At 39.6% G+C, this 19,354-nt stretch overlaps 1 long non-coding RNA gene across 9 annotated transcripts; it reads right to left on the bottom strand.

Annotated features, from left to right (window-relative positions):
- Window positions 1-281: 281 nt before the first annotated feature.
- On the bottom strand, window positions 282-19,348 carry LOC105086585 (uncharacterized). Of its 9 annotated transcripts, XR_010383692.1 has the most exons (5): window positions 19,243-19,348; window positions 9,420-9,581; window positions 6,895-7,146; window positions 4,017-4,221; window positions 282-2,041 (listed from the first exon to the last, which is right to left on the bottom strand). It is a non-coding gene; the product is annotated as an uncharacterized LOC105086585 (long non-coding RNA). The 9 variants fall into 9 exon arrangements; XR_004141094.2 differs by lacking the exon at window positions 9,420-9,581; XR_010383693.1 differs by lacking the exons at window positions 9,420-9,581; window positions 19,243-19,348 and adding an exon at window positions 18,878-19,216.
- Between the last annotated feature and the right edge of the window lie 6 nt (window positions 19,349-19,354).

The raw sequence follows: 19,354 nt of genomic DNA, 5'->3' as shown, positions 1-19,354 counted from the left end.
TTGGTCCTGGGAAAGAATAACGAATAAGCCCCACTTCATTCCAGTGAACCCAGATCGCATTCCTTTCTGACGGTCTATCACATTCCACTCCGAGCTAAGTACAGAGTCGTAGCTTGGGCTGACATCTTTGGGCAATACACTTCCTGACTGTTCACTTAGAGAAACCCTAGCAAACCTTCCTGCTTCACTGTCCCCAGTGGGAAATACTCCCTTCCAGGAATCTGAGGATAGGATAGATCAGTAAAGGACTCTTGTAATTCTAAACTTATAAAAAAAAAACCCCACTTTTAATACTTTATTGAATTCACATGTGTACATCTTTGTTTAGCTTTAGCCAATGGCAATGGCCTATTAGAAGATGTCACATCATGGGCACTGAGTAAGTAAAATCCTTCTGCAAAGTGTTCATCGGGTCTAGATATTTGATTTCTTCAATTGGAGTAGAAGGGTTTTCCATGTGGAATTACGGAAGCTGGATCCTAGCCACAAACGTGGGTGTCTGAGCCAGGAGTAGACACCCTCGTTTTCTGGTTCCTGTCTCTCTTGCTCTTTCTCTCCCCTCTCCGGGCAGCATTTTCTCCTGTGTCCCATTACATCAGTCTTCTCACACTTCTGATTAGGGTCTTCCAGAAAGGACTGGCTGAGAGGTATGGCTTTTCAACTCCACCTACCGTCTGCTTCAAGAACTGCATTAGCATTTCAGACCTCCTAGCCCCAAATCCACGAGTGGAGTCGACTCTCCCGACCGCAGAAAGAGGAAATGTATTGGAATCAAAAGAAAGAATAAAATGGAAGAGTTAGTGAACACTCAAAGATTCTGGGGAATAAGCCTGAATAGTGAGCCGCCAAGGAACATCTGTTTTTTTTATTTTTTTATTTTTATTTTTTATTTTTTTTTAGCTCTATTTGGATATTTCCAAAAGGGAACCCTTATTCATAAAGTTATAGTCAAATTTGAACAGGTTGGAGTGAGATGATGTTTTCCATGTAATAAGATCTAGGAATTATTCTCCAGCTGAATTAACAACAGTCATTTGATAACGTATCTATTGAACACTGTCAACGACCTTGTGTTTATAATCGCTATCCCAGTGCGTTCCCTGTCTGAAAGCTATTACAAGATTAGCATCAAGGTATTTTTGAGCACAGTAACAATCTAAAAAAAAGACAAAACATGCCTCCCAGATGTGTTGAGATTCTCCTTTTTTCACTTCAGTGGCAATTTTCTTTCTTTTTCTTTTTTTTCATACTTTCACCAGTTTCAGGAAAGGGTGGGTGAGAGTCAGGGGCTTCCTGAAACTTTTCAGAACAAGAGTCCTAATGAAGCGGTGTGTTTGGAGGGGCCCCTGGAGAACCGTGTTTTGGAACATACCGACCCCATGTAGTATTATGTTTGCCATGTTTTGCAGCTTCGTGTGAGATTTATTTTTAATCTTTAACAAAGCATGCCTATGTTTATCTTAAGTTATGAAAAAGTATAATCGTTTAAAACAAAACTTTTACAAATAATTAAATATACAATGAATGCTGAAACATAAAAGTCAGACAGAATGTTACCTTAACAAGAAAGGGCTTCCTAAAGATCAAAGGGTTGTTGTTTGTTTTATTTGCTAAAGACAAGTAACAGTACTTTCACTTTAAGGGATTCGGTGGCTATTTGAAGGAGGGTGGGAGAAGTCTTCACTGTCCAACCCCCACCGAGATAAAGGATTCCCACCCCTCATAGTTGGAGCGCTGGAACATTTACTTAGGGACACTAAAAATACATATTTCATGTTTAGAATGGAATGCTGAGATGTGATTGAAGACAGTACATGAATCAAGCCATTGGCATTTGGGGGAGTATGTCTTTCAATCTTTTTTAAAATGATGAGAGAAAGAGACAATACTTTGGGCTTTCCTTTACTTCTGTGTATGGGTAAGATCCAATCAAAGTGCAGTACTGAGCAGGAACTAACTGCGCGGCCTTCTGTATCCATCAGGGAAGGCAACTGCTTCCCAGTGCGACGCACCTCTCACGTTGTGTTGCTTTTAATGCTGCCTTTAATAAAGAAGAAAAGAAATGGGCTTCTGGAGCATGAAAACCTTTTCCCCCCAGGTACCTACAGATTCGGGCTTTCTTTAAGTCAGTGATGCTAGTCAAGTCAGTTATGGGCTGACATGCCAGTAGAGGGTATGATGGAAATACATTCTTGGTTCAACTGGTGGTGGCCTTTAAGAGATGGGTTTGTATAATGTGGTCCCCCCTTTTCCGGGGCCGTTGTAATCAGCCTGAGCCACTTTGGATGGTGCAATATCTGGATGTTTCCATAGGCAGTTATATAAGCCCCAACAGTTGCTGCAAAAATACTGTTCAAAGAGAAACAACAGTTCTTTCCATTTATCTTGTGCGCCCCCTCCAAGCAGCTTCAAAATACGTTGGCTGCTTCTCGTGAATGCTTTCAGCATTTATTTTGCATGTGGCTAGATTGTGATTTCTGGTTTCTTATGGTATCGTTGCCAAATTTTCTACCCAGTAAGTATAGCAAAACAGTTAAAACCTGGAGCTCTAGAATCCAACCAACCGATTCTGCCACTGGCTTGTGAGATCTGGGCGAGTCAGTCAAGGTTTCTAAGTCTTAATTTGCTCATTTGTAAAATGGCAAATATTAATGGTACTTAATTTGAAGGGTCTGAACACAAGCCAGGGGCTCAGCTTGGGGCCTGGTGTTCTATGATGACCGTCATTATCATAAGGAAGGAGATGTGTCCAAGACCTTGAATCAATGACCAGGAACCGAAAAGATGTGAGGCAGCAGTTGAGGGAGGTCTCACATCACCTCTCTTTTCACCTCGGATCCTTCCTGCTATAATCTCATGGAATGATCTGGAAGTGCCTGGTAGAATGCTCATCAGTGAGCAGTCTACAGGCTCATGCTGTGAGGGGTGGAAGAAGGAAGAAGGTCCTGAAGCAAAGACAGTGTCCCTGATAAAGGCACACAAGACAGAATATTCAGGCTGAAGAGGGGTTTGCTGACCCAATCTTTCTTCAAAACTCTGCATGGGACTGAACTGAACTGCAGTATGTGAGAAACAATATCCCATGACTTCAGGAAATCTTACAGAAAACAAAACAAAACAAAAAACCTCTCATGGTTGGGAGAGCAGTAATGCAAATATTCTAAACACCAGGTACTCCCCCAAATCATGGTTTTGGAATGCACTGAATCAGCAAATTACTTTGTTTCGCTCAGTCTACTTTAACGGGAGGCAGGATGGCAGAACAGTGGAATGAAGAAGCTCAGTTACTATTGTTTTAAAAATCACTTCATGGTATTGTTACCAATAACTGCTGGGGATTGTTGACTGACATTTTACAATTAAGCATCCATCAGAACAGCTAGAAAGGTAGTTCACATTTACGAGAGATAATGAAAGTACTGAGATGGGGTCAGGGACTAGCAGTTTTACAAGGGAGGAAGCAGGACTAATTATTTGGGGTAGACTTGCTCTGTAGTATCAGCATTCCAAGAGAGTTGTCTTAGTTTGCAGAAAGACTGGAGCTTGGATGCTATCTACTAAGTATGTTTCATACACAGATTTGTATTTAGTTTCCAATTGACTGAATAAGTGACTTTAAAAAAAAAAACCTCATTTCATCCACAGCATGATTAGCATTAATATTTGGACGGAATCCACAATGCTTTTCCTAATGTTAACTTCAGTTCCTTTTTCAATTCTGCATTTGAAGAAGCTTTGGCCTGAGTGTGGCTGACCCAGTAAAGGGAGACTGTGCTATGAGATGGCCCTGCCAATTCTCTACTGGAGTGTTTTTTACAGTCACATATTGATCTGCAAAATTACTGGTGAGTAGACAGTTGCAGCTCCAATCCCATAACTCTACCACAAAAATAGAATTTCAGACTCTCCCAACATGAACATGATCTAGACAGACTTTATCTAGGTCTTCCCTGGCAAGTTATACGATTCAGGGCTTTGTTTCTATACACTAAAGTTAGAAACTCAGAGTGACTCACTTTTCTTTTTTGCATGCATTGAAGTGAACAAGGAAGTCAGACTGCTTCTGGTGTTGCTTTCTTTGAGGAAAAAAAAAAGACATGCTCCTTCTCAAGTATCCTTTTTAGGTCAGCAATTTTGAAGTGCAAGACTTATTGGTGTCCGAGCGGAAAGGGCTGACGCTCTGGTTTATCACGACTCCCTCTGAGTAGAGTTCTTCCAGGGCTGGAGAAAGGAAAACATTTGTTGTACTAATACTGAATGTGCTTCCTGTGTAAAATAACCTTTAACTCTATGGAGATCCCCCATTTTAATGACCAGGACATAGTGGAAATAGAAGGAAATCCAAACACCCCATGGGCAACCATTCTCCTCCCTAGCAGGTCAAGCTGCAACCCTCTGCAGGACAGAAACAACTGCTTGAGGAATGTTTGGCTGGACTCCTGTTTCTCCTATTTTAACATGTGACCACTTTGATCATTTAAAAATGTGTGCGACATTTTGACCCATTAAGAAGGCTGGACTATCAAGACCATGCAACCTAAATGTCCATCCACAGATGATTGGATAAAACAGTTGTGATATATATAGTGGAATACTACTCAGCCATAAAAAAGAATGAAACAATGCCACTTGTAGCAACATGGACAGACCTAGAGATAATCATATTAAATGAAGTAAATCAGGTAGAGAAAGAAATATCACATGATATCACTTATATGTGAAATCTAAAAAAAATGAGACAAATGTAAGTTATTTACAAACAGAAAGACTCACAGACACAGAAAACAAACTCACAGTTACCAAAGGGGAAAGGAAGAGGGGAAAAGATAAATTAGGAGTTTGGGATTAGTAGATACAAACTACTATATATAAAACAGATAAACAAAGTCCTACTGTTTAATGTATATATGACTGAATCACTATGCTGTACACCAGAAACTACCACAACCCTGTAAATCAACTATACCAAAATAAAAAAAGACAAAAAAAAAAAAAAAAAAAAAAAGGCTGGGCTTTGCCAATCAGGGATCATGAGGTGGGTGGACCCGGAGAATCCTGGTACTCACACACCTCTCATGAGGATGGGAGGGAATCTTGTCAACTGTAGAACCAGCTCTCACATCCCACGCCAGACTGCAGAATTCTGTATCTCCATATCTTCATTATACAAACAGCACTAAGTCTACAGTGACTACCCTGGCCATTGGAAGTTCTCTTTCTATGCAGAACCTGAAATGGATTCCCTATACTGGATGAGGGGAAAATCTAGCAGCGTTCAACTAGAGAAACAAACTTTTCAAATATATTTGGTTTTTGCAGTTGCCCAGCTCTTTAAGTTCTGTGAAAGTACATCTACGTGATGGGGAAAGGAGGTTAATACATGCTTTGGGAGCTTCCATAGAGAGCTAGCACATGTCCTACTGTGGCACACAATCACGTTCTGCAAACTACAGAAGACAGTTAGCAGCAGAGAGCTTCCCACAGGTCAGTCGATGGCATGTCTGTTCCCAGCTCACTTGCAGACTGCTCCTTAAAAGACATGTCTACTTTTTAAAAGACAGCTGAGCTGATTGGGAGAGAAGCATAAAGGGGACCAGCTATTTTGGTCCCTCTCACTCCCTCCCTCCATCTCACTCTCTCCCTCCTCCTCCCCACTTACATCTGCAACTCCTTCAAGCCAGATCTTCTGATTAATCTTGATTTTCATGTTTTATCTCCTCGTCCCTAAGAATGATTTGTCTCAGTGGGTACAGACCAAACCTACTCACATAGGAGTTGTATATTTTACACATCTTAGACTGTGTTTCTATTTCCTAAAACACTAGTTAAGTCTAACAAGCTACAGTGTAGTGGAAGGAACACTACCTGATACTTTAGTGGTTATTTGATAAATATTAGTTTTTTTCTTTTTATTGAACTGTAGGTCAGCTATAGGTTTTTTTTAACTGAATGGTAGATTCTTTAAATTCTACAGTGCTTCACAATTTTCAAAAGCTTCACACACATGACTTCATATAATCCCATAGTAATCCTTTTTTTTTGGCCCCACCCCTATACTGCCCCTCCTCACTGGTAACCACTAGTTTGTCCTCTATATCTGTGAGTCTGCTTCTTCTTTGTTTTATTCATTAGTTTGTTGTATTTTTTAGATTCCACATATAGGTGATATCATATAGTTCTGTCTTTCTCTGACTTACTTCACTTAGCATAATACCCTCCGAGTCCATCCATGTTGTTGCAAACGGCAAAATTTCATGTTTTATTGCAGAATAGTATTCTATTGTGTGTATATGTATATGTATGTGTATATATATATGTGTGTGTATATCTATATATATCTATATATATCTCACATCATTTTTTATCCATTCATCTGTGGATGGACATGTAGGTTGCTTCCATACCTTGACAATTGTAAATAATGCTGCTATGAACACTGGGGTGCATGTATCTTTTTGAATTAGTGTTTTTGTCTTTTTCAGACAAATACCCAGGAGTGGAATTGCTGGGTCATTTGATAGTTCTATGTTTAGTTTTTTGAAAAACCTCCATTCTGTTTTTCCACAGCAGCTTCACCAATTTACATTCCTACCCACAGTGTGTGAGGGTTCCTTTTTCTCCACATCCTCACCAACAGTTGTTATTTGTGTTGTTTTTAATGATAACCATTCTGACTGGTGTGAGGTGATCCCTCACTGTGGTTTTGATTTGCATTTCCCTGATTAGTAGCTATGTTGAACATCTTTTCATATGCCTATTTTGACAAAGAAACATTCTTAAATAAATCAAACTTATCAAAATTTTCAGACATTTTCAAAGACTAAACACAGATTTCTCAATGGCCATGATACAAAATGATCAGCAGCCATTTGATAAACATTTCTGAGCACTTACTCTGTTACAATGTTTGTTGCACTTCACAGGAGAAATAAAGGATCATGTTTTGATTAAGATTATTTTTGGATGTAACAGAATACCTGAATAAAGAGTATACATTAAGCAAAAAAAAAAAGCAATTATTTTCTTCTTATAGCGTGAAGTCCAGAGAGGTTTTCAAGGACATGGATTCCTTCCCTTCTATTTCTCCATTCTTGTGCTTGTAACCTCATGATTTCACGATGATTCTCACAGCTCCAGATCTCATGACTGCATTCAGAGGAGATGGTGGCAGAGGGAGGAAGGAAAGACAAGGGTAGATGTGACTTTTTAAAGAGTGCTTCTCCTGTTTCATCATGGAAATATACCCAACAAATTCAAGGCAGGATATATAAAAAGGCCTTTACACCAAGACACACTGTAGTCAAATGTAGACAAAGAGAAAATCTAAAAAGCTTTCAGAGAGAAAAATACAGATGATTCAGAGGAACAACAGACTTTGGCCATACTTATCAAAAGCAACACAATTCCAGAAAGCAGTGGAACAGTATCTTCAAAATGCAGAGAAAATAGTGGACAACCTAAATTTCTATACCCAGCAAAACTATCTTTCAAAAATGAGGGCAAAATAAATATTTTCTGACAAACTACAAAATGAGAGCTTATTATCACTTATTAGAGAAACTTCCACAGGTATACTTTAGGATGAGGAAAACTCATCCCAGAAAAAAGGTCAGAGATCCAGAACAGCAAAGAAAATGATAAACACATGGTAAGTCTAAACAACCACTGACTGTAAAACAACAATAATAATGTTTTAATTATGGGGTTAAGAAATAATATAGAAAGTGAGTGGAGAAGTTCTGTCTTAAAGCTGTCAATCTTCCCTAAACTCTATATTCAATAAAAATCCAAATAACCTCTTGAGCTAACTCAAATAAAATAAAAGAGCAACATGCCGAAGATAGTCAAGTTACTTCTAAAGAAGGAAGTAGAAAGTCTCGTCCTATCATATATTGAGATGTCATAAACCTATAGTTACATTAGGATAACATAGAACTTGTACAGAGATAGACAGATTGACCAACGGAGCAGAAAAGAGAACCCAGAGTATTTAGCAAAGCTGGCCTTGCAAGTGAGCGGAGAAAATGATGATTTCTCAGCATGAAAAGAGTTGGATAATCCACATGGGGAAAATGAAAGAACCTGGATCCCTACATCAGCCAATATGTGTGTGTATATATCTGTGTGTATATATATACAATTATAGTTACATTAGGGGCATAAACATGAAAGGTAAATCTTTGAAAATTTCTGAAGGAAAATGTTAATAAATTTGATCATAGTTAATTTAAAAGTGTTTCTGTATCAAAAACCTATAGCTGACCTATTGATCAATTTTAAAAAACACAAACTAATAGACAAATGAACAGAAGATATGAACAGGCATTTCACAGGAAAGAAAACATGAATTAGCCAATATAGGGAACATACACTCAATTTCAAAAGTGGATATGAAAATGAAAATTATAACCACAATGAGATACAATTTTGTATCCAACAGATTGAGAAAAATGCAAAAGTTGATTCAGCCCAAATACTGGCAAAAATGTGGAGAAATGGGAAGTTTATTTGTTGGAGTGTAAATTACTTCAACTAGTTTGGCTAACATTTTGGTAATATCCAGTAGCTGTGAGTATGCTCTACAATGTAGCAATTCCACTCCTGGTAGAAAAACTCTTGCACCAGCAGACATGCACAAAAAATTATATTACCACTATTTATATTAGCAAAAACTGGAAACAATCTAATTAACCCAGTAGAGTGGGTTTTTTAAAATGAGGGTGTTTACACAATAAAATATTATACAGCAATAAAAATGAATCAACTGCATATCAACATGGATGCATTCCAAAAACACTGCTGAGTAAAAATTGGAAGTCACAGATGAATATACTTTATGATTTTGTTATTATAAAGGTTAAAAATTAGAAAAACTAAATAATATATTTAAGTTACAGAGAAATTGAGTATAACTGTAAGGATAAGGGGATAATTTAAAAGTTCTTTTCATATATCAGGACCAGATAGCTCAAAGTTTTAAAAATTATTCTAAATAAACCATAGAAAAAAACCTGAAAGCTACACATTTGACTGTATAAAGCCAGCAAAATCTTAATATGACTACCTGATTTTTTAAAAAAGTACAATTAAAAAAAAATAGAATGACCTGACTTAAGATTATCACTGCAAAAAATTCTGAATAAAATTATGGGAAATAGAGTATTTTAGAATAACGAAAGAAAAATGCATTACAACCAAGCAGGGTTATTCCAGGAATACAGGGCTGGTTCAATATTAAGAAATCTATCAACATAATTGACCACACAAGCAAGTTAATGAGGAAAAATGTTCATATAAAGAAATGATTAAAAGGCATTTGAAAAAGGTGAGCAGTCACTTCAAATGTAAACTCTACATATAACCTTAATAGAGGATGTAATATTAGCATAGGCTAGCTTATCTTACAAACAGCCCCAAACCTCAGTGGCTTCACATAATGAGTTATTTCTCATCACATCATAATCCAGTGTGGGTCAGCAATGCATGTCTCCTACAGGCAGTTATTCAGAGATCCACGATCTTTCCATCAGTAGCTCTGCCATCCTCTAGGACCTCAGAATTCTCGACCCAGTACTCTGCATCTGAATGTCAGAGAAGGGAAGGCAGCGTGGAAAACCATGCAGCAGGCTCAGAGTTAGGACTGGAAGTATGGCAAATCTTTTCCACCCACAGTCTTTTGACCAAAATTCAGTTAGATTGGGCTTACTTAATCACAGGTAAAATTCAGTCAGATTGAGCTTATCACAAATGGGACTGGAAAATGTAAGCTACCTGTGTTCTCAGGAGAACAGGAAAAGTGCTGAGTGAGTATCTAGCCTATCTCTGCCACAGAAAGTAACCACCTAAAATACTAAGGACCTTTCCCAAATAGCTGATAGCAGACATTATCTTGAAGAGTGAAACACTAAATACACTTCTGCTGAAATCAAGGAAAAGACAGGGAGACCCACTATTACCATCACTTACTCAGCATTGTTTTGGAGGTTATAACAGTGCAGTAAGAAAAGGAAATAATATAAATTTGGGAAAGAGATGAAATTATCTTCTGCTGATAATATGACTACATACGTAGAAACCCCAAGATATGCTTTTAAAAAGAACATTCTAGAATGTGGCTGGATACAAGATCAATATAACAGAGACACACACATATACAAATAGAGTACATGCATATATAAATATAGAGCATAATACTGAAGCTCGCTTAATTCCCTTCTTTCCAAATGACTCTTGGGACTTACAAAGCTCTCAATTTCATCTGTAAAACCTTCAGACTATTACCTACACAGCAAGCTAAATGTTCTGACCTTACAATCATGTATTCCATTTTCACCAGCTGAATTGTACACTTACTAATATCCAGTTGTGTTTGCTCTGAAACATGTTTATGACAGTTGTACTGCTACTATAAACAAGTAATTTAAATAAATACTACAGAATCCAACAATAATATGAACAGAATAAATTGCTTTTATGAAAACAAGCTGTCCGCTTTAGAAAGATTCAATAAAGGTAAGTTATAAAAAATGCTTTGGTTTGGCCGTGACAATTACAAAAGATGAAGGGGAAGTTGTAAGATTCTGTATTTATATTTTTCTACAAGTATTTTTAAGTTTTTGCTCCATAATAAAGAAATCCACACTGGAAACTGTATAGGATGCATTACGAATGTGGCTTATGTAAGAAAGATACTTGGCATCCAAAGCAGTGGACCCATACTTAAATGAAAGAACTCTGTCCTATATAACAATATGGATAAATGAATACACACACACACGACACTTTTGTTAAAATATGTAGAATATGTACGCTGTATTAGTCAGGATTGGCTAGGTTATGTTGTAGTGGAAAAAAACTAAATTCCCTCAAATCTCTGAATTTGAAACTACAGACCCTTCACCTGGGTGGCCTGCAAGGCAACTGTCTTCTATACAACAGCCCAACATCCTAGCTACATTGGTCTTCTGGTATTTCCACATCAGCACATACTTCCACAATCACTATGGGAGGGGAGATAACATGGAGAATCATTCTCCAGCTCCTGAGTGCTTCCATGCAAAGTGAAATACATCACTTCCACTTACATTTTCATTGGCCAGAACGAGTCCGATGGCTATGTATCATTTTAAGAGACAAGAAAGTATAAATCTTGCATACTTAGAAGTAGAGAGGGACTGGATATTGTTGAACAAAAACAAAAGAATAAAACATTGTTTAAAGCTAATGAGAATTTCAGGTTGCTACTGCAGCATAATTTACCCTAAGCTGAATAATATACACGCTGCATCAGTAAGGGTGCTTACAGGAACAGCCAGATAGAAGTGAAAATGAAAAAAACCCCTACATATTCCACTTCTAATAGTGATAAAACTGCAGAAGACTTAAGGCTAAATTTGACCAGACAGGTTTAAGACATATGACAAAATGTATAAAAATATTACTGAAGTATATAAAACATGTTAATTCTCCCCAAATCAATGTATAAACCTAAAGTGATTCTAATCATAATCCCAACGGTTTCTTTTTAATCTGATAAAAACATTTTAAAGTTCACGTGGAATAATAAAATTGACCTACAATGTTGCTGCCAGGATTAAATGAGCTGAAATATGTAAAGTGCTTAGGAAAGTATTTGGCACATATATGTACAGTAAATGTTACCAAATTTTGTTAAATTTGGAAAAAAATTAGATCATAAGAATGGAAAGTCTCAAAGCGTATCTTAATACAAACAGGATTTTAAAATAGCCTCTAGAGGGAAATAAAACCAGACTCCAATCATAATCTATATTCATAAGTGAATTAAAAACAAAATGTGAAAAACAGTATTTTAGAATAAAATTTGAGAATAAACTTATACACTAGTAGTTGGGGAAACATTTTCAACTGAAGGAATAAGCCACAGAGTTGTAAAGGCAAAGAGACATTTATTATAAATGTTTAGGTCAAAGATACTATAAACAAAAGAAAAATATTACCATAAACAAAAGATTGTGGGAAATATCTGTAGTGTATAAGACAGAGGTTAACATCCATAGTATGCAAGAAATGCCTACAAATTTTTAAGAAGAAGAAAAACTCCACAGAAAAGTGAGCAAAGGCTGTATGAACAGGAATTTCCAGGAAAGCAAGTCTAAATGATAAACATGAAAAATTGCTTAATCTGAACAGCAATCAGGAAGACACAAACTAAAATGACAGTAAGCTCTCACTTCTAACCCATCAGGTCAACAAAAATTTTAACTGTGGCAGAAATACAAATTTACACCTTCTGAATCAGTTTACATTTCTTTCTTTTTTTTAAACTGAAGTATAGTCAGTTACAATATATCAATTTCTGGTGTACAGCACAATGTCCCAGTCATTCTTTTTTAAAATGATGTCTCAAAACAATTCTTTGATAAATATAGTGGTAAAGGAAGGAATTATTTTGTATTCCAAGTAAACATATACAAACTACAGTATTTTGAAATTTCAGATCCTCGGGGAATATATTTTGACAAGACTGAATCTACTGGTCTTTGTAGCTCCCACACTGTACATCCCTCTCAGCTCCAAACAAAGAATATTGCTACTACTTCTGGTCACTGGACAGGGTTTCCTGACTTCATTACCACTCTGACCCAGGACCACAAGAAAGCCCCAGTAACACACCCCTGAACATCCCACCCATGCAAGTTCTGGCAGCCCTGGTTGAGGTCTGGCAACCGCATCTTTTTGGCTCTGTGACTTTTCTGGCTGTCTACATCTAATTCTTTACGTAATTTCTCACAGCCCTGGTGCTAGGGTCTAGGCAATTTTGATATAGGAAATAAATTAGACCCAGTGCTAGTTATACCCTGAAGCTAATTTTACCCAGTCCCTACTGAGCCTTTGAAATACAGCTATTGTTTACTGATCTTACAGGACTCTGGGGATGACATGGAGAGCGAATCAGGGAGCAGGTGAGAGTGGAGGCAGGTCAGCCAGCTGAAAGGCTACCATGATGTTCCTAAAGGAAGCTGAGCACTACAAAAGGATATAATCAGCTCCGGAAAGATTGCCCACAAAATTGTGGCACAGGAAGTGCAACAATGTGTTACAGATGCTGCGGAACAAGTGTGTCAATGTGATGGGGCACGGAGGGTCCACTCTCCCTGGAAGGGGGAAAGCAGGGCTGAGGATCAAGTCAGGAATGGCTTCATAGAGGAAGTGATGCTGCGTGCGATGGTGCCTAGAGCCTTCCAGAAGGAGGGGGAGCAGGAATAAAAGGACAGGGGCATGCAAGCAATGCCGTTTTCAGAGAATTCCGAGTAATTTAACATGACTAGAGTAAAGGATTTAAGAATGACGTTGGCAGCCAGATCACAAAAGGCCTGTCTGCCATCCCACAGAGTTGGAGTCAATCCTGGAGGGTGGGAGCCAGGAGCAAGTGGAGGGCTTTTGGGAGAAGAGCCACAGACTTGACTTTTAGGGGAAAAAACGTTTTTGGCAGCCGTATGGAAGACGGTCTGGAAGAAGGCAAGAAGCTGTTCCTGTGGCTCAGGCGTCAGGTAATTGATTCTGTTAAGTGTGATGCCTGATTTCTCAGGAGATTTCACTGAGTTATTTGAGAAATAATACTTTCCTTTCTCACTGGTGTAAAGACACGTAGGTAGAATGATAAACAAACAAGGTCCTTTTCCCCCCTCTAAACTCCATTGTGTAAACTTAGCTGTACACTCTAATGTAATAAATAGAGTGAGGCTGAATAGCCTTTGGCGTTAATCCCAGACACTAAAACAGTGAGAAAACAACAAAACATGGAACATAATATCTATCCATAAATCCAATTGTATGGTTAGGACTATGGAGCATTTTAAGAGTTATGATTTCCCTGGCAAAGTATCAAAAAAAAACGTACCTTCAAAAATCCCTCAGAACAGCCACTTGGCATCCAACCATGCTGACAGAATGAAAAATGTTGACTAAACAGCCTACGTGTAACTCACCATTCTTGAAGAAGGAGAGGAAGGGTGTTTTCTAAGGCTTCAGAATGACATATTTTATTAAGTAACAACACAGTCATGAAAAAAGCTAAGAGAAAACTTCCCAGCTCACTTAGGAAATGGAGTCACTCTATTTTCTCTCAAACGACAGGCAGATACATTCTGTCTGACAGAAGAACACCTGAGAGCCAGCGCGTGCACCGCAGTCACCTCCGCTCTCGGCTCCCGCCTTTCTGCCTTTTGATGGTTTCTAATTCTCTACAACGAGCATGCATTGCCTTCAGGAGGAAGAACAAAAAAGTCAAGTAACCCAATCATACATCAATCAGAGTGACTTGGGCTGCCTTTTTCAGCTTTTAGATTCTAAACCACCTTACTGATTCCAAGTAAGATTAAAGTAAATTGCTTTTGAGGAACCCTTTTGGTGTACTTTGAATACATGCAAATTTTCTCTACTTAAGTCTTTCATGGTCTTCAGTGAATACATTTTTGAATTTTCAAAAATACAAAAACTTCCCCTCTCAATTACCCACAGCAGTGGAGGGGAATACTGACATCAGAATGTGAAGACAGTATGTGGACAGACACCATCAGACAGACATGTATGATGTATCAAGCTCTCTGAGGCACTGTACAGTGCTTTTGGCAGATATGCACTCTGAATTACATTTTTTAGTTAATATTAAAATGACTCTATGCTCCTACGTGCGGGCCAGCAAATGAAGGGTAACAGAAACAGGTCTAGAACTTAAAATTCATTGCATATAATCTACAAACTGTATGCTCCACTGGCAAAGGAATAAAGATTCTATGCTGAAAATATAAACGACTTCTTAAAAACACAGACCCGAAATAGGGCTATGAAAGCATGGAAAACGGAATGCTAAACCTCTGCTGTGTCTGATGCAATGAACATATAAAACAGTAAAACAAAACACCTGGATTCAAGAGTCTAGTAAGTACTTACTCTCAAAACCCAGCTTTTCATAATCAGAGGACACTCTTTTAAAAGCAGCTCCAACTGAAATCATAGTCAGCAAAGTATTTCAGATGAAATATGAAACACTCATCTCTCGGGGTTAAAGAGAAGGGTCTGTCAGATAAACCTGATGTAATGTATTCCTCCATCCCTTAACACTTACAAGGGACTTGCCAAGAAAGATGTGTGAACAGGATTTATCTTAAATTAAGCACACTGAGACTCTCCCAACACTACAAGAATTAAGATAGTTTAAAGAAGAGTTGGATGTACTATTTAAAATTTGCAGATTCTTTTCAGGCCCTCTGAAACACAGGAGCTTTCTTTTTAGTAGAGATTTGTACCACCCCCTCACATGAACTCCCCTGCCAAACCTTGTAAGGGAGCAATTTCTGAAACTTAGACGGTCTTATGACCGACTAAGTATTAGGTACCTTGAAGACAGTAAGTTTTACAAACTTTTTACACTGATTGAATTATTTCCCCTCTCATCTCTCTCAGACCAGGGAGCTCTCATGCTTCTGCCACCCTAAATTCTATGGGAAAACCATCACTACTGACCCTGCCACTAGCCCCTCTCCAAATCCCCCCATTCTGATTTCAAAGCAAAAGAATCCATATGACTGAGAACTGTCCTCAGAGACTGGGAGGAAAAAAAGACCAAGCAAGACTGGTCAGAATTTGTAGCCGGCGGGGGAGGGGAAGAGTGGGCACCTCACACCACACACACACACACACACACACACACACACACACACTCTGTGGCTCCTGATGTGACTGGATGACAGAGTTGTCGACTTCGTGGTGGAGTGCCAATTTTTGCTGAGTATAGTCCTGGGGGAAAGGGCATAACTGGAACGAGATAGAGATTTAGGGACTCGGCTTACAGGGCTGCGCTTTAGGCTTGGGCTCCAAGCCCAGGAGGGTGCTTCCGGAAACTTGTCCAAATATCTTGGATCGGCATATCTAGTCTGTCTTACCTATTAGGAACCCCAGCCATTCATTCCCCTCCCCTACTTTTCATTTAATAAACATTTTTTGGATGCTCTCTCTGTGCAGATGTAGATCCAATAATGTGTGAGACACTGGCCCTGACTGCAGGAGCCTGTGGGAGAGAAACAGAGGTGTGGAAGTAGGCCAGCACAGTGAGGGCTCAAGGCTGTGGTGCAGCGTGTATGGGCTGCATGGGGGCGTAAGGGAGAGAACCCTGACCTCTCTACCCCAGGTACTCCTCCGCTACCGTCACCTGCTCAGCCCCTGGCCCCCTGAACTCACCTGTCCGCTTTCACAAGCCCCTGCCGCTATGTCCCTGGACCATGCAACTAGACTTCCCAGTATTTTTCACTTTGCTACCAGTTCTTTCCACAACTTAGCTTAATGGAAACCTAGCTCTCTTGTAAATGATGCTGCTTTCCTCCAAAGCTTGTCCTGTGGTGTCTACTCCTTCTCACACTTTCCCTGACCCACTGCCTCTTGCTCCTGACAGCTACTGATCATTACCATTACCGCTCAACTCCCTCTTCTGCGAAAGTGCACGCGTCTGCTTTACTCCGCCCTTTCTCTACTTTTGGAGGGATGAGGATTCAACTGACGCCTTGGGAATTTTCCAACTCAGCATGCTTTCACATCTCCTAGTTAGCACCATCAGCTACTGCCTGGCTGTCCTCATTCACCTGCTCCTCACCCCTGTTTCAATACCAGCCTGCATTCTCCATGGGAGTTTTTTCTATGTTCAATAACATACAGTCAACACGGATTTGTGCCAGAGAGGCCTAAGGGTGAATTCAAGGAAGATAACGAAAAGTGAAGTAAAATGGGGCACCTGTTGTCATTCAACGCACATAACAAACCAGATTACTTTGTAAAATGTGGACGCAGTAGTACCTACCTCATAGAGTAACCGAGGATTAACTGAAACGACACACGTAAAGAACTAAGAACAGGACCTGACACACAGCAGATGACAACTAGCATTATTACTCTATCCTCCAAACTATGTAACATACCTAAAGCTTAAGCAAACATATCAAACCATTCTAGCATCAAATCTAATTCTTTAAACTACTTTAGTCTACTCAACACTGCTTTGTATTAGTTAATGCTGCAACAGAACTTTTAAAAAGGATATAAATATGGGTGTGTGCACTGCTCAAAATATGATTTTTCTCCTTGCGTTCCTTCACATTGGCCACCATAGGCCTATTTTCAAGACTTCGTGATTTTTTAAAAGCTACTTTAAAATCATTTTCTAGCCTCTCTTTCGACTTCCTTTCAACCTCTCAGCACTTCCTTCCCCTCTGCAGTCCAAGACAGCAGTTTGCTTCTCCGTCTGCCTCTCGCCCGTTTCTTGTCTCCGTGGCAGCTCCCCTTCCTCGGCTGCCTCTTGTGTTCTACTACTTCTCAGGTTCATCCCTCCTTCTCACTGCTTCTAGAAGTCTCTCCAGTACACTGTGCTACCTTCATTCATCTCTTCACCTCTGCCTCAGCCTACTGCACCACTCTAAATGGCATTCTGGTTCCTCATTTCTCCCAATTTCATACATCCCTTGTGCTGCATCATTTTTTAAAATACCAATCATTTATATTATGCTGTACACCAGAAATTGACACATTGACTATACTTCAAAAAATTAAAAAAAAAAAGTCTTTATGACAAGACCTCCATCATCTCCTGTTTCCTTCGAGAAAACATCTAAAAACCTCAGCATACAGTACAAGGGCCCTTCATTTTAGCCCCAAGCAAGCCCTCCCATCTCATCTCACCTTGTTCCAACCACTCACCCAGAACTCCATCCACACAGAAATACTCTTCAAATGTACCCTTTTGCAAATTCCTGCCTTTCCACGTTTCCTCTTCCTCAAATGCCGTTCTTCCCTGTTCCCAGCCACCTCCTGATCCAGCTCTTTTCTCTATCAGGCACTGACCACCTGGCATTTTAAATATTTGTGTACATGTCTATTCCCCAGGAAAATTAAAGTATCAAGCACAGAGAAATGGCTTTTCTTCTCTTTAGCCCCAGAATCTAGTACTAAGCAAATGCTCAACAAGGATTTAATGACCGAACTGTGAGTACTCAACAAACATGAAAATGACTTTTTTTTTGAAGAGCTGCAGTTTTAAAATTTCCCCTTTGGCAGAACTGAGTGAAAGGAAAAATATGCAAATGAAACACTCAAGCTCAAATCTCAAGGTAAACACAGACATTCTGAAGAGTGAGAAGGAAACACTAAGGACAGCGGTGCAGGATACCGGCAGTCTGTATTATCCCAGGAGTTCAAGGTTGTGGGACCATGACAATGGATATGCAAGACACACACACCCTTATCACCTCCTTAAAATCCTTCAATGGTTTTTTTTTTTGTTTTTGTTTTTGTTTTTTTTTTTAAAGATAAAGCCTTATCTTTAACCTGGCACACAATAGGCCCCGGTAACAAGCTTGCTTCCACCTCCTAAACTTGATCTCACACTACATGCTACCTTACTCTCTGAGTATCAGCCTTCATCCCCACTTTATTTTTGCGTAAGCAAACCTGCCCACAATGTTTTTTCAAATAGTCTCCTACCTATTTCACTCATACCTGGGCTGTAAGCCCAAGAATTCCTGAAGTTATCTCCACCACACGGTGCGAGAGCATGAGTCCACTTTGCCACATTATATTTGGAAGGCAATTCAGTATAGTGTTATGACTACAACAGATTATGCATCCTTGGGCATAATTACTTAAACTTGTATGTCTTGCTTTTAGCGCCTATAAAACTGAGGTAATGGTAGTACCCACTTCATTAGTTTATTGAAAGGATTAAATGAGACAGTTCACGTACAGCCCTTGGTATTGTTTTAAGAGCCGCAAAATGTCAGAATGTATACTTAGTTGTTAACCCCCCCACCCCCAAGTTCCTCTACTCCCGTAGCCCAGGAACCACACCAACCAGGTTCATTTCTGTTCATTCTTAGCCTCAGCACAAGGTCCTGAACATTGCAGGCTTTATCGAACGCTGACTTTAAAAAGTAGAAACAAACTGGCAAAAAAGCCTTGTGTTCCACTTTTGTCCTACTAGCTGGACGACTGCAGGCCAGTCACTCATCCCACCTAGGCCTCGTTTACCCTTACGAAAAATGCAATCTCGACCTCAAAGAGATTCTCAGTTAACTAGGCGATGCGTCTAGCAACGCGCACTGCCCAACTCCACACGCGGCGTTAGCGGTCGGGGATGAGGGCGGGGGCGGAGGGCCTCGTCTCCCCTCCCCCGCACGTCGCCTCCCGAGCCCGCCCGCCTCCCGCCCACACCCTTACTGCGCCCTTGGCCCCCGGTCCCTCGGGACTTCAGGCGTGGGAGCCTCGGCCCCGCGCGGCTCCCTCCCGGCGCCCCGCGCCCTCCTTCCTTCCTCGCCCGGACGGACGCACT

Source organism: Camelus dromedarius, chromosome 13 (genome assembly GCF_036321535.1).
Source record: "Camelus dromedarius isolate mCamDro1 chromosome 13, mCamDro1.pat, whole genome shotgun sequence".
NCBI classification, from domain to species: Eukaryota; Metazoa; Chordata; class Mammalia; order Artiodactyla; family Camelidae; genus Camelus; species Camelus dromedarius.
Note: the sequence above shows the minus strand (reverse complement) of the source record. Positions and strands in the feature narration are given on the sequence as shown.